Source organism: Canis lupus, chromosome 11, assembly GCF_011100685.1.
Source record: "Canis lupus familiaris isolate Mischka breed German Shepherd chromosome 11, alternate assembly UU_Cfam_GSD_1.0, whole genome shotgun sequence".
NCBI lineage: Eukaryota > Metazoa > Chordata > Mammalia > Carnivora > Canidae > Canis > Canis lupus.
In genome coordinates, this window is record NC_049232.1 from 63,629,933 (window position 1) to 63,644,276 (window position 14,344).

A 14,344-nucleotide genomic window follows, 5' to 3' on the forward strand; every position below is an offset into this window, starting at 1 on the left:
TGAACTAAGAATTTTCTCTCATTCTGTTAGTTTATTGGGTACCCCCTAAGGATCCTGCACGTTACCCTGTAGTCCTCTAAACACACTTCAACATCCCTTTTGTGATCTCTCTCCAAGAGCATGCTACAGCTCACTTTGGAGAGACCGTGGACGGTGCACGCTGTGTTATGCCTGGTGGTTCCTTTAAGGCAACCAGGAATCTACCTGCCGGGGCTGTTCCCTTAAAGGAAGTCTCCCTTTCAATTCCTCTGTCTACACAGGCTGCATGTGTGAACATATGCTCAGGTCCCATGTTTTATGGAAACGGCACTGAATCATTTTGCAACAAAAGAAGGGCTTTGGATGCTTTGGGGAGGTGTGGCTGAGTGGCAGGATCTGGGCAAACCAGTTGAATGGGTGTGCCCCGAAGCAGCCAATGGCCTACTCTGGAGGGAACTGGTACAGAAACCAGAATGAAGTATGATTACAGACCATCTCAAGCATTCCTGCCGGTAATCCTGGGATGCCGTATTCTTTCCGACACATGGAAAGAGGATCCTAGCCAGTGGACGGCCTGTTGCTCACCAGAGCGAGTTACTCATACCTTTCCACCCAGACCCTCCCAGGCTCTCTACAGAGCTTCCTGCCAGCAGTTTCAGGTCTTCTCTTCAAGGAGCCCCAGAAGTTCCCAGAGTTGCCTTCGGGTCAATTGTAAGAGCAAGGAGATGGGATGAGATGGTTTTCGAATTCTCAACTTCAGCAATAGCAGCTCTGAGACTGTTTCAAGTCTTGAGGTTCTTTTAATGATTAAAAAATATATGTATATATAGAGAATACTTCTAGGACACCTGGGGAGCTCAGTGGTTGAATGTCTGCCTTCGGCTCAGGGCGTGATCCCAGGGTCCTGGGATCGAGTCCCACATCGGGCTCCCAGCATGGAGCCTGCTTCTCCCTCTGCCTGTGTCTTTACCTCTCTCTGTGTGTCTCTCATGAGTAAATAAATAAAATCTTTTAAAAAATAAAAATTAAAAAATAGTACTTCTGCTTTAGAAAACATTAGAAAATCCTTCCTTCTTTCTCTCTCTTCCTTTCTCTATCTTTCTTTCTTTCATTCCCTTCTCTTTTCTCTTTTCTTTTCTTTTATTTTTTGAAGATAGACAAACTAGGCCCAGGAGATGAAAAGTGAAACTGATTCCTCCGAGGTCACCGAAGATTTCCACATTACCAAATTTAATTCTCTTCCTAGTTCATGTCTTGGCCACATTTGACTCTGTTTACCAATCTGCTTTGGAAAGCTATTCTTCTCTTGGCTTCCAAGAACACACTCTTCTGGAGTTTACCCTTTGATACTGGATGTTGCCCTCTGTTACCTGCTGCTGGGCCCCCACATGCCACCTCCAAATACTGTCCTTTCTAGGACTCTGCCCTGGGATCCTTCTTCGACTGTAGGCTCTTCCCAGCTTTCAATGCCGTGTGAATGCCAGTGATTCCTACTTGCACGTCTACAGTTCTGACCTCTGCCACTGAACTCAAGACTAGTACGTACAGCTTCTTGTCTTTTCCATTTGGGTATCCACTAGACATCTCAAACTTAACATTTGGAGGACAGAGTCTTGGATCTCCCACCTCCAGCCTATACCTGCATGGCTGTCCCCATCCAGTGACCAGCAGCCTCTGTGCCACCTGGAACGTGAACCAGAGTAGTAGTCCCCGGTGCACAATGTGTTGCCAACAGGATTGCCTCAAGCATTTTGGCTAAAAACCCAGGAACCGTTCTTGATCGCCTCCTTCTCTAACCCCTACCTTCAGTTGCTCAATATCAGGACTCTGGTTCATCAAGTCCCGTTCCACAGACACCATCTGAACCTGTGCTATTCACCTACAGTAATGGAATAGCATCTTACCTGGTCTCATTGCTCATTCTCCTGCCGCCACTTATCTCACCATCCAGGTCTCTCTTAGACTCGAAAATGTAAATCAAACCATATTACTCTCCTGCTCAAAACCTTCCCCTGACCACCTGCTGCACTTGGTCTAAAATCCACGTTCTTACCCCGGGCCTAAGGGGCCCCTACCTTCTTTAATGACCTCAGGTGGTATTATTCTCACCCTCCCTTCCCAAGCTCCAGGCACAGGGGCTTCCTTCCGACCCCTGGAGCATTCCAAGTTCAGTTTCACATGGGCCCCTCAGCCCATGGCCTAGGCCTCAAAGTCTCATTGTCATTGCCGGCCTTCAGAAATGCCTTCCTTGACCCAGTTTTCAAGTGTGGCCTTTTCAGATACTTTCTCACATGTTTTCTTATTTTATTTCGATCACAGCACTTACAATTATCCACCTTTTCTTCTTTCGGTTTCTCTCATGCATAGTTTGAGGCCCTGTCTCCCTCCCCTCAAGGTCCTTAAGAGTAGGAACCTTGCCTGGCATGTGCCATGCTTTCTCCCCAGTCCCTAGGATCATACGGTGGCACATAATTGATATTCAACAGGAACATCTTTAGCAAAGCAATGAAAGTGACAGCCCCTGGTCAGACCGAGACTCTGATCAGACTTCCAGACTCCCACGTCACGGAGGGACTCATGAGACTGACTTCAGGTGTCTCTGTTCAGAACGGAGTGTGTCATGGATTTACATAATGTCTTCCTTCCCATGGAGCAAAATAAATAAATAAATAAAGTTCCCTGAGATAGAATCTCTGGAGTCATGGGGATATTTTACTGCCTAGAAAATAATCTACTTGTTCAATAAACATTTATTGAGAGCCTATTACACGGCACCGTCAGGCATCAGGAAGATAGCCATGACTAAGACGCAGTCCCCACCCTCTTCTCTAGACGAGGAGACACCTAAGCAGATGATGACAGCATTCAAATTTTAGTGGACAGAATAATAGCTAGCGCACACTGAGCATTTATTATGAATGGGCACTCTCCTGAAAGTTTTAAGGGCTTAACACCTTCATTTCCGACAGCAAGCCTGTGTGGTATTTACTATTCCTCCCCATGTGTCCCAGCTGAGGAAACTAAGGCAGAGGTGAGGTGGTTTGCTCAAGGCCAGAGAAGCAGCAGGTACAGAGCAGGGCCTTGGACCTGGGAATCCGCCACTGAGGGCATCTTCGTGGTCACCCTGCCGTACTGCTCCTCTCATGGGGTGTGCGGCAGGTGACAGAGGACCAGAAGGCTCCTGTGTCCCTCTACCCTCAGTGGTCAGGGAGACGCAGCAAAGGCTTCACCGTGCAGATGACATGTGAGCTTGGATCTGGCAGGATGAGAGGGGAGGGGTCTGCCCTGGGGGCACCTCGAGGTGGAGAGCTCAGCCGCTGCGCTGTGAAAGGACCAGACTGTCTCGGAAGTGTGTGGGGTCTGTGCAGCTGGCGCTCGGTCAGGAGCCAGGAGGGGTGGCAGCTAGAACCGGAGACAGATGCAGGGGCCGGGATGAGAGGGTTCTCCTCCTGCAGGTGAAGGCGTGTAAGTCTGACACCCTTGGCCATGGGGGGCAAGTGGAGATGGCCACGCCAGTGAATTACTCATTCTAGGCTTGCTTAGAAATGCTGCAGGTTCGTGCAAAGGGTGGCCGGGGGAAGCGGGGAAGGACGTAGAGAGAATAGGCAGTGGTCGCAGCGGTCGGGGCAGCAGGTGCAGAGGCCTGTCCGGCTCCCGCAGGGGAGAGAGGGGCGTCCAATGCTACGTGTGCAAGGTCAGGAGGGCAGGGGCTCGGGGTAGGCTAAGTGTGCTCCCCTGAGGCGTGTGTGGGCCATTTCTCCAGCGACCAGGGAGGTCAGCAAAGTCCCCCTGGCTCGGCTGCTCCACCCTCTGGCTCCAGCCACCCGTTGCAGGGGCTTTGGGGACAGAATCTCCTTGGCCCTGCTGTGGCTTCAGGCCCTGCTAGGAAAAGGCCACTGTCTTCTGGGTCATGGTGGCACCTCAGCTTGGCCCAGAAGTGATGTCGATGCATTTTCGTCCCGCCTGTCCATCACTGTTCTTTCACAACAGGATTTACAGACACGCTGAGGTCATGCCAGACGTATTAACGTGTTTGTTAGATTATTATCATTTTGTCGTTCCCCTGGTTGGTTACAGGGGATGAGTTCTGCTGGCATTTGGACAAGAAAGCCCAGGAATTACCATGATCTTGCTCTACCCTTGCTAGATGGAAACGATCAGAGAAGAAAACGTCAGTACCCTCGGACACTTGCAGACCACCCCTTGCCCTCAGGAAGAGCAGTAGCTACAGATTTCTCCCGCAGCACTCAAAATCAGTAGCAAGAAGGGTTTGGGGTTTTGAATCTTGTTTTTAATGGAGCTATTTCTGCCCCTAAAGTTTATTCTATTAAACTAGTTACAATGAATTTTATTTCGTTTTTATTTTATTTTTTAAAGATTTTATGTATTTATTTATTTGAGAGCAAGAGAACACACTGGAGAGCTAAGCAGGGAGCCCTACACAGGGCTCGATCCCAGGACCCTGGGTTCGTCACCTGGTCCCAAGGCAGACGATTATAACTGACTGAGCCACCCAGGAGGCCCACTTGGTAAGAAAGAAATCCTACATAGAAAGAAGGAATACCACTGACCTTCCCGGTGTAAGAGTTGTTTTCTGTGGTGAAGATCTGACTGGAGCCACCTGTTCCCTATCACTTGTCCTGCTATGAATAGAAGTTGCCCTACCATCACCTTCGCCTGCCCTCCTCACCTGAGCATTTCTTTCTTTCTTTTTTTTTTTTTTAAAGGTTTTATTTATTTATTACACACACGGAGAAGCAGGCTCCATGCAGGGAGCACTGATGTGGGACTCAATCCCTGGTCTCCAGGATCATGCCCTGGGCCAAAGGTGGGCGCTAAACCCCTGAGCCACCCAGGGATCCCCATCACCTGAGCATTTCAAAGAAGCTTGTCTCTATCACACTTACACTTATCTGGGAGTTTAGAGGAGGAACGGCTGACAGTGATTTGCTCCTCAAATGCCTTGATAGTTTGGAAAAAAAACTCTAGGTTTTTTTCTATTAATCTCCTGGAAAACAAGATCATATCTTTATTGAAATAAATTTATTTCAAATTTATTTATTGAAATAAATTTATTTCAAATTTATTTATTGAAATAAATAAATAAATAAATCGATTCCTGATCCCAATGCCTAAAAATACAGTTGTTATCCAATATAGCAATTTTAACAAAATCTCACTCTCCTAAGTTGGTTGTTTTTGTGATTCTCTGTATTTTGTGATTCGGCCTACAACACGTGCTTGCAGGTAGCTGCAGATGTTTTCAGACTTGGGCATCTCTTACCAGCCTGGAGATTCCACTGGTCTTACCACGTTAGGGAAGGCTGTGAGCCACGATGCTGGAGATCTCAGTGCTCTGAGGGGCTGTCGCAATAGATTACATTGTGGTTGCAATTGTTCAGGGCAGAACTTTTAAACACGTTTAAAAAAGTTGAAACACAAGTTGTGGGAGATGTTTTAAGGAAAAAACAATATTTCCATTATGTATGAAGTTGGAGATACGGTACTTTTTTTTGGCTTGGAGAGTCACAATACAACAAAAGAAACTGTGTTTTGTTCAAATTTCTTTAAGCATGGCATCTGCTTAGGGTAACACTTGTAATAAACATAGAACTATGGTGCATCTGTGTGTGTGTGTGTACTAGTGCAAGACAGTTTCAAAGATTTTTTTTTTTAGAGAGAGAGAAAGAGTGTGTGAGCAGCAGGGGAGGGGCAGAGGGAGAGGGGGAGAGAGAATCTTAAACAGGTTCCATGCTCAACACGGACCCTGATGTGGGACTCAATCTCACGACCCTGCGATCATGACCTGAGCCGAAATCAAGAATTGGATGCTTAACTAACTGAGCCACCCACGCACCCCACAATGAATGATTTTCTAATGTTTCCCTAAAAAATGCAAAATGCAAGACCACTGTCCTATATGAGGATGTCCCATTCAGGTTGTATCACCACTAATTCTTTTCCAGTGGATTTTTCAAAGCTTCAGGTTGTCAGTTGTAAGTTCATTTTATGATCTTCCCAGTCTCACTACCTTGCATACCATGGCATTTTCCTTCCTCATCAAATTTGTGGGAAGAATGGTCTAGGTCTTCTCCTAGCTCCTGTTCACCTTCTACTTGCTAGTTAATTGCACTGCACCACCAGCAGGTGCCACAGAAAAGAAGCTTAATGGCAGTTCCCGACCCTTTCTGAACCAATTGATAATGTTACAAAATAATTCAACTCTGGGAATGCCGTCTTCCTCAAGCTTTTAGGATATTGAACTGCCTTTTCCTAGGATCTCAGCCCTCCGTTCTCTGCCTCTATACATCCCACACTTTTCTCCCTCATCCAAATAGTAAATGAGCTACCGATTAACCATCTGTTATTCACTTTATATATTTCATCTCATTTGACCTTCACAGTGGAAGTAAGCTTTAGTGGCCTCATTTTACCGTTGAGAAACCAAGGTTCAGGGAGCTCAAGATACCTACTTAAGGTCACACAGCTAATAAGTGGCCGATAAGAAACTGCATTTGGATTTGTCAAATTCTGTATTATTTTCTCTACTCCTATATCTCAAACTGGGTATGAGTGTCCTGGATGAGAGGGCAGGTAAAACTGTTGGCCAGTAATGTTGAATCCAGTAGGCTATCTATACTCCTTTAGCATCATGGGGAGGAAGTATGTACTTTAAAATATTTTCGTGGTAAAACAAATCAATTTTTTTTTAAAGATTGTATTTATTTATTAGAGACACAAAGAGAGAGAGAGAGAGAGAGAGAGAGAGGCAGAGACACAGGCAGAGGGAGAAGCAGGCTCCATGCAGGGAGCCCAACGTGGGACTCGATCCCAGATCTCCAGGATCAGGCCCTGGGCCGAAGGCGGCACTAAACCGCTGAGCCACCAGGGCTGCCCCCAAATCAAATCTTAATAGGTGCTAAAATACATATTTCAAAAGAACTTTTTTTAATTAAGTAGGCTCCACATCCAGTGTAGAGTCCCAATACAGGGCTTGAACTCATGATTTTAAGATCAAGATCTGAGCTGAGAGTAAGAGTCAGATGCTTAGCCAACTGAGCCACCCAGGTGCCCCTCAAATGAATTTTTAAGATGAGACTTGCCACTGCAGTGAAATGTGCTTTTTTTTAAAAAAAAGATCTATTTATTTATTTATTTATTTATTTATTTATTTATTTATTTATCTATCTATCTACTTATGCATTATTTATTTATTTGAGAGAGAGAACGAGAGAGGTGGGAGGGAGGGAGGGAGTGCAAGCAGGGGGAGGAACAGAGGAGAGGGAGACTCTCCAGCAGACTCCCTGCTGAGTAAGGTGCCTAGTACAGGGTTCAATCTGATGATGCTGAGATCACGACCTAAGCCCAAATCAAGAGTCAGATCTACACTTTTCTAGATTGCTAGCTTCCAATTTTCCTTTCCATGGATGCCACTGATTCACTTATTCTTTCTTCATAAGAACTTTACTTACATTTTTTAACTTACAGGACAACTCTATCTCCATGTGTATCCAGAAACCGCATACTAAACATTTTAAAAAATGAAATTCCTTGTATATCCTTCCCAACATGCTCCTCCTCCATGAGATTTACTGCTCTTTTCCCAATCATTCCTACTGGAAACATGCAGACTTCCTTGGGACCCACGTTTGTCTTATCCTGACATTTGTAGAGTTTGGAACATCAGTTGTCTGGTGGTTGTCCTCCTTTCTCCTTGTGGCCATCCTGGGTCAGTCTCTCATTAGTCCTTGTTTCTCTCAGTGGTTCTCAAATGGGCAATTTTTTCCCCCCAAGGAACAGCTGGCAGTGTCTGGAGACATTTTTGGTTGCCTTGATTGGCATCTGTTGGGCAGGGACCAAGGATGCTGCTTAAAAAAAAAAAACTTAGCTATTACGATGGTCCGTGGTCCTCCGAAGCTCAACCCTACCAAAGAAATCATAAGAATTTCTCTCATTAGGGATAATTTACATTTTAATTTATGCTTTCACTTTGTTGGGGATTGGGTGATGATAATTCTTTTTAAAGATTGAGAAATGATGTTTTAGAATAAAGTAAAGGGTATATGAATAAACAGGCTTACATATTTTTAAACTCATAGAAAAATGTTAAAATATTCAATTCTTTTGGGGCTCCTGGGTGGCTCAGTGGCTAAGTGTCCAACTCTTGGTTTCAGCTCAGGTCATGGTCTCAGGGTCCTAGGATTGAGCCTCAAGTCAGGCTCCATGCTTAGCACGGAGTCTGCTTGTCCCTCTCTCTCCTGCTCTGTTCCTCTCCCTGCTCGTATGTGTGCTCTTTCTCTCCTTCTCTATCTCAAATAGGCAAATAAAATCTTTAAAAAGATTCAATTCATTCATTTGTAAAAAATAAAGAAAATATAAAGCGCTTCAAAGTTGGTTGTGATTTTCTCATGTATTTCTTTCTTCATTTTATCTATAAGGAAAATGAGGCCCAGAGGAATGAGGTACATTAATTCATTAAGATCTCGGGGGACTGCCTACTAATTTGCAGGGTTTCCAAGGTTTAAGAGAACTAATGCAAAGAAAGCACTGAGGAGCAAGCTTGGCACAGGCTTCACACCATGATATTAGCTAGTAGAATCAGCGGTACCAGAACCAGCAACAGCACCATTACTCCTGTTTTTATTACATCCCAGGTTCTGTGATCAGGTGTGGGGAATAAGCTCACACTCTATTCGTAAGGCAGGAAATCACCATAGGATGCATAATTGCAAACTATGGTAAAATCAGGGAGCTACGAGAGTGTGTAACAGGAGGAACTGATTTAGTGATAGAGAGGAGGGGCCAGGAGAAATGAGGAAGGCTCCCAAAGGCAAAGATAATGAACTGAGATCTGAAGAATGAGTTGAGTTAAGTGGGTGAATTAGGATGTGAAAAGTGATCCCTCGGGAGGACCAAAGTATATCAAGGTTTCTGAGCAGAAGGTAATATGGAAAATATTTGATAGTCAGAAGTACCATCATGTCTGGAGCCCAGAGAGCAAGGCAGAAAGTGGCTTAGGATGAGTCTACAGGGGTAAACTGAGCCTTGTAGACCGTAGCAAGAGATTTAGTTTTATGCTAAGGAAATTGGAGCTGCTGAGGATTTTATGTAAGCAAGTGCTGTGCTATGTATGATGTGCTGTGACCTAGGCTACCGTGGGGAGAACAGATTGGGGGAGGATGAACAGCAAAAATAGAAGGGGAGTGATCAGTTAAGAGTTCTTGCAGTAGCTCAGGCCTAAGGTGATAGTAGTGGGAATGACATGTGTGAATTTGAAGACATTTAGAAGGCAAAACTGGTAAGAATGGATTATATGTAGAGTGTGGGTGAGATAGAGGTGTTGAGGACAATCTGTGGGCTTTGAGCTTGGGGAACTGCATGGATGGTTAGGAAGGCCACGTAGTTAGGAAGTAGCAGAGGCAGACCTGTGATCCAAAGCTTAGGCCAATGACCTATAACACGTTGCAGCTTGTTCCCAGTGGCTGTGGTTGATCGACTTCTGCCCCATTTCTTGTTGAAACATTATACCCCTGGATATGGCCCTCATGGAAACGTTCTTTCCAAGGTAGAAGCTTCTAATAATCTTGGACTTGCAGTTAGGGGATCTAAGTTAGAATTTCTGTAGCATGGGCAGGCCACTCCAAATTGCTCTACTGGCATCCTCATTCTGTTAAATGCAGACGGTCAAAATACCCACTTCCAAGGTTAGTGCTGGGGACAGGGCGGTAGAACGGAGCCAGTCTACAGTGTGTACATCTGAACTTAAAGACTGGGCACCACACACCATTCTGTTCCTCAAGTCACGATTGTATCTTTTTCTCTATCAGTTGTTCTTGGGACATGCAGGCCAAGAGGAGCTTTTGGTTGGATGTCTTTGTTCTGGAGTCCCAGGCTACGTGTTAGACGCTCAGGAAGTGTGTGGTGCAAAACCTGCCCCTCACTCTGTCTCTTGCCATCAGCAGGTGGACCACTAAATTGTTCTGTGTTTGAGGTCCAGAAATAAAACACATAGTTAAGAGCCCAAGTAAGGCAGATAATCTCCAAGTTAGTGTGTCAGAGTCATCCGTGATGGCTTTTTCAAAACAGATTCCTGGGTCCTAATCCCCCTAGATATTGTAATTTGGTGAGCCAGCAGGTAGACAAAGGATCAAATTTTCAGAAGCTTGGAAGGTAAAACTAAGGCTGGTTACATAAGTGCAGCCCTGAAAGAAACGCAAGCTTAGAGTATTGCCGATTTGGCTGGAATTCTTTGAGGGCAGAAACCCTGTCAGGTTCCCTACACCAGAGTCTAGTGGAGTGTTAAACAAACATTTGAGCTAAATTGAACAAATCACTGAGTTTTGTTAAGTTGAATTACTATACCATGGCTTTATTTTCCTTCTCATCCTTCCCAAGTCAAGTGTTGACAAATCTGCTACAATTTTAGGAACAATGGACTTGAGAAAGAGGGATAAAGTTTGGGAAAACATGTGTGTGTTTGTGTGTGTGTGTGTTGGGAGTCATGGAAATCCCAGAGCATTACCAAACAGGCTAAAAGCATTTGGGATTCTCACCTATGAGGACCTGCTACTGGTGGGATTCCATACTAACTCTACCATTCACTGGACATTTTCATGGAAATACAGAATTAAAAGTAAATGAAGCCAGGTCCATGTTGAACAAAACACATGTCTCATCCCTGATGCATTGTCCCTGGGAGCAAGTGCCCAAACCCTAGAGGTCCCCTCATGCTCTGGAGGCAGGGCCCTAAGGGCTGTCAGCTTCTCCCAGCCCACAGAGGCTTCCATTCTCTCCCCCCGTGCAGCAGCCCATCCCCACATTTCCCTTCACATCTCCCTTCCTCCAGAACTGAAATCTTTCACTGATTACAAGAGTCAAATGTTGCAACAGCTGGAGCAGAACATCCCACCAAGCTTGCTTTACTGCCACCACAGGCATGGCCTCTGACCAGCTTTCCTATATAGCACATGTCCTCATACATATCTGAAAAGCAAAACTTAAAACAAATTGTGTATTTGCTAGATATATGATTTCAAAATACCATGTTCGAGAGGATGTACTTACAGGAAACACAGGGTAAAGAGCAAAAAGGTCTTGGAAAGGACAAAGAAGACAACTCTGGTGACTAGTTTTTTTTTCCCTTTTATCCTAACCAAGCTACCCACTAGTGTTGATTCCTGTGGCCCAGCCCTTTATTCACACAATCGCTGCCCTACTTCTTTCTTCCAGACTGGTTCATGCTTTCTAAAGGAACTTGACTTTGCCTGAAACCTTTCATTGATCATGGGGTCAATGTCAGCCTTTGAAGCCCACCATATGGACAATAAGAACTTGGGAGCAAACAGAAGACCCAGGTTTGAATCCTGGATTCCCTACATGAGCGACCACGGATGGTATCTTCCACCCTGATAAATACCTATGTCATGTTCTATGCCTTCCAGAAGCGGAGTGAACATCAGGGCAAGGGGAAGAGTTTAGAACTGTCTGTGATGCAAAGGGAGTTAGAGGCCTGTTTTTGTTGTTGCTGCTGTTTGTTGTTTTAATTCGACTAGGCCCTATGAGCAGGATGCAGGCTTGCTGGCTTAAAGGAGTTAATTTGCTAAGGTTTATTTTAGCACCAGAATTCCTGTTCCCCTTTTAAGAATTTTAGGTTTTAAATAAAAGTGTGTTTGTTTTTCTTATTTGTATTCTGTAACTTTATAAGGACTCTACTGTATGTCTGAAAAGCTCTTTGTAAGCACATTTGTTGAGTGGGCAACTCATATAGATGTGGAAAACCATTGCACGCATCGGGCGGAGCAAGTTAGTGAGTCACACCAGTGATAACGATCTTTCTTGATCTGATGTTCCCCCTTGCATTCTGAGAGGGACTTATTTCCCCAAACCAATAGTTACTCAGCAGAAATATCCTGTTTTTCTAAAATGTGGTCAGTTTTTGGATGAATATAAAGCACTTCTGAGATGCTCTGGAGAGAACAGGGCTCTTAACCACTTTCCTTGGAAATACAGTCCATCTTGACCTACCCAGCTTCCAACTTCCCTGTCTGAATCCAGTCCATGCTCTGGATAGACTCTCCCTCTCCTTTGTAAAGTACTTTGAAACATCAGTCCTTTATGAAAAGAATAATCAAACTCCCAAAGGTTCAGGCTACTACTCAGTGGTCCTATTGGCCAGAGTGGTTGGATTGAAGAGCATTCTGGGTTCCACCCAACTCCACATAAATAAGAAATGCATTCTCATACAGGACAAAGGGAAGGCATCCTATTGGATGGGATTTTACCATCTAGGAGTAAACCAGTGATTTAACCCAGACAGTGTGACCCAAGGAAAGAAACTACTACTCTAGCAACCTGTAAAAACTCCATATCTAAGATCCCAGCACCAGCCATTAATATTATCCAAACATCCAGACTCCTAACAGTGCTCATGTTTGGCTGAGAACATGCGTCACTTACCAAGGGCTACTATGCACTTTACACTGCGTTAGGCATAAAGAAATAAGAGAAAGCATATATTGAGTGCTGTAGAATGGTGTCAGTTTCTGGAACACAGTAATTGTTAAAAAGTGATATTATTGTTGTTGCCATTGTAGTTTATTGTCACTGTTGTTGTTAGGTGTCCTTGTCCCTGGGCAGGCTCTCTTTCTTGTACCAGTTGTGTTTGACATCACTGATTATCCCCTTCCTAAATCTCTCTCCTCTTAGGCTCTCCTCCTACTTCTTGGACCATCGCTTGTTTCATTTGCTTTTATAATACATATGTATCTAACTTATTTATTGATCTAGCTATCTGCCACCTATTATTCCCATCTTTGCTCCCTGGTTTCACTGCGATCTAGTCTGGATTATAGCAGAGACATCTTTAATCTCTCTCTGGCCTAGGACTCCCTTCAGGGCAAGGACCAAATAGAGTCTGACAGGACTTCTGTGTTTGCCAAGTGCATATATGATCAATGGATCAATAAATGAGTGAATGACCCAGCATGTTAAACTTTCCACCACTAATCTTTCCTTCTCCAGTCAGTCATGCCCACTGGAACCATAACTACCTCCTGAAATTCCATCTTTATCCATTACTTCTTGCTCAAAAATATAAGTGTCTCTCCTTTACCCTGCGGGCCAGCTTTCAAGCCACACCCTTCCTGTTATCTTGCTCTATCTAATGTCCTGTCCAATGCCACTTCCTAGTCCTGTCTGCATAAATCCTAGGGCCAGGCATGTTGGACTCCTGTCAGGCCTTGAATTTTTGTATAGTCAGTCTTTCTAGATCCTTGTTTATGACTTTACAACCTTTCTCTCCAACTACCTGAATTTGACCCATCATTCAATGCCCACTGATCAGGTCCTGGCAACAATAGAGCCCACACAGACACAGCTCGTTCTCAGAACTTGCCACACCCACCTTGCCTCTGCTTGGCTTCTCATCAAATGCCGGCCTATATTATTATCTGCCAATCAATTCATAAGATCTTGCTAGTAGAAGCTATGCCCTATGTTTCTTTTGGATCTGCCCCATTGTTAAGGAGTCTTGTCAAAGTGGTCCTGCCAGAGTGAACTAAATGCAACATAAATTTTACGGAAGAGAATTCAATAATGTGTGAAGCGGAGCTTGGCTCTTCTTATTTCCATTGAATCACTATATTTACTACTTTGGATATGGAGCAGATGGGAGTAAAGTCTTTGGGGCTCCAGCATATCTTGCATGACAAATAGATCCTAATGATGGTGACAAAAAGTAGTGGCAGCTAACATATTTGAGCACTCATTGTTCTATGTGCAGTGCTTGTGTCAAGTATTCTAATATGTTAATTTTATTATAAAGAAATCCTTAAAAATATATTCTATTATCCCACTTTGCAGATGAGGAAACAAAGCAAAGCTTCAATTTTTTCTCAAGCCCATCTCTCAAGTATCAATCACAGATGTGAGCTTCACACCCAGTGCTAGATTCCAAAAACATAAAGCTGAATCAGGCACTGTCTCTACCCTCAAAGAATTTGCAGACTAGAAGGGAAGAAGAAAATAAAAAATTATGATTCAGTTTGGTAAGTACAATATCAGAATTAGTACTAGCCCTTCTTCTATCATATGGTCACTGAAGGTACTGAACAACCCTCTCCAATGTCCAAATGATGCTTTACAAATAATGTCGGCACTTAACCTCTGCAGTCTTCCACCCAATAGCCTATAAATCCAGTTTACTCATGACAAAGTATCAGCAAATTTCGGTAGAAGGATTTTGTAGAATATACCTGACCAACAGTCCTATAAACTATCAAGTTAATTAAAAACAAAGAGGGGCGCCTGGGTGGCTCTGTGGTTGAGCGTCTGCCTTCAGCTCAGGTCATGGTCCTGGAGTCCTGGG

The 14,344-nt window shown here is 44.2% G+C and overlaps 1 long non-coding RNA gene across 2 annotated transcripts in view; it reads left to right on the plus strand.

Moving 5' to 3' along the window:
- LOC106559534 overlaps nt 1-14,344 on the plus strand; it is a 55,084-nt gene that overhangs the window by 17,109 nt on the left and 23,631 nt on the right. For both annotated transcript variants that reach the window (XR_005367102.1, XR_005367103.1), the window contains exons 4-5: nt 11,209-11,333; nt 13,840-14,024. This is a non-coding gene — a long non-coding RNA (uncharacterized LOC106559534). The remainder of the gene's footprint in view (nt 1-11,208; nt 11,334-13,839; nt 14,025-14,344) is intronic.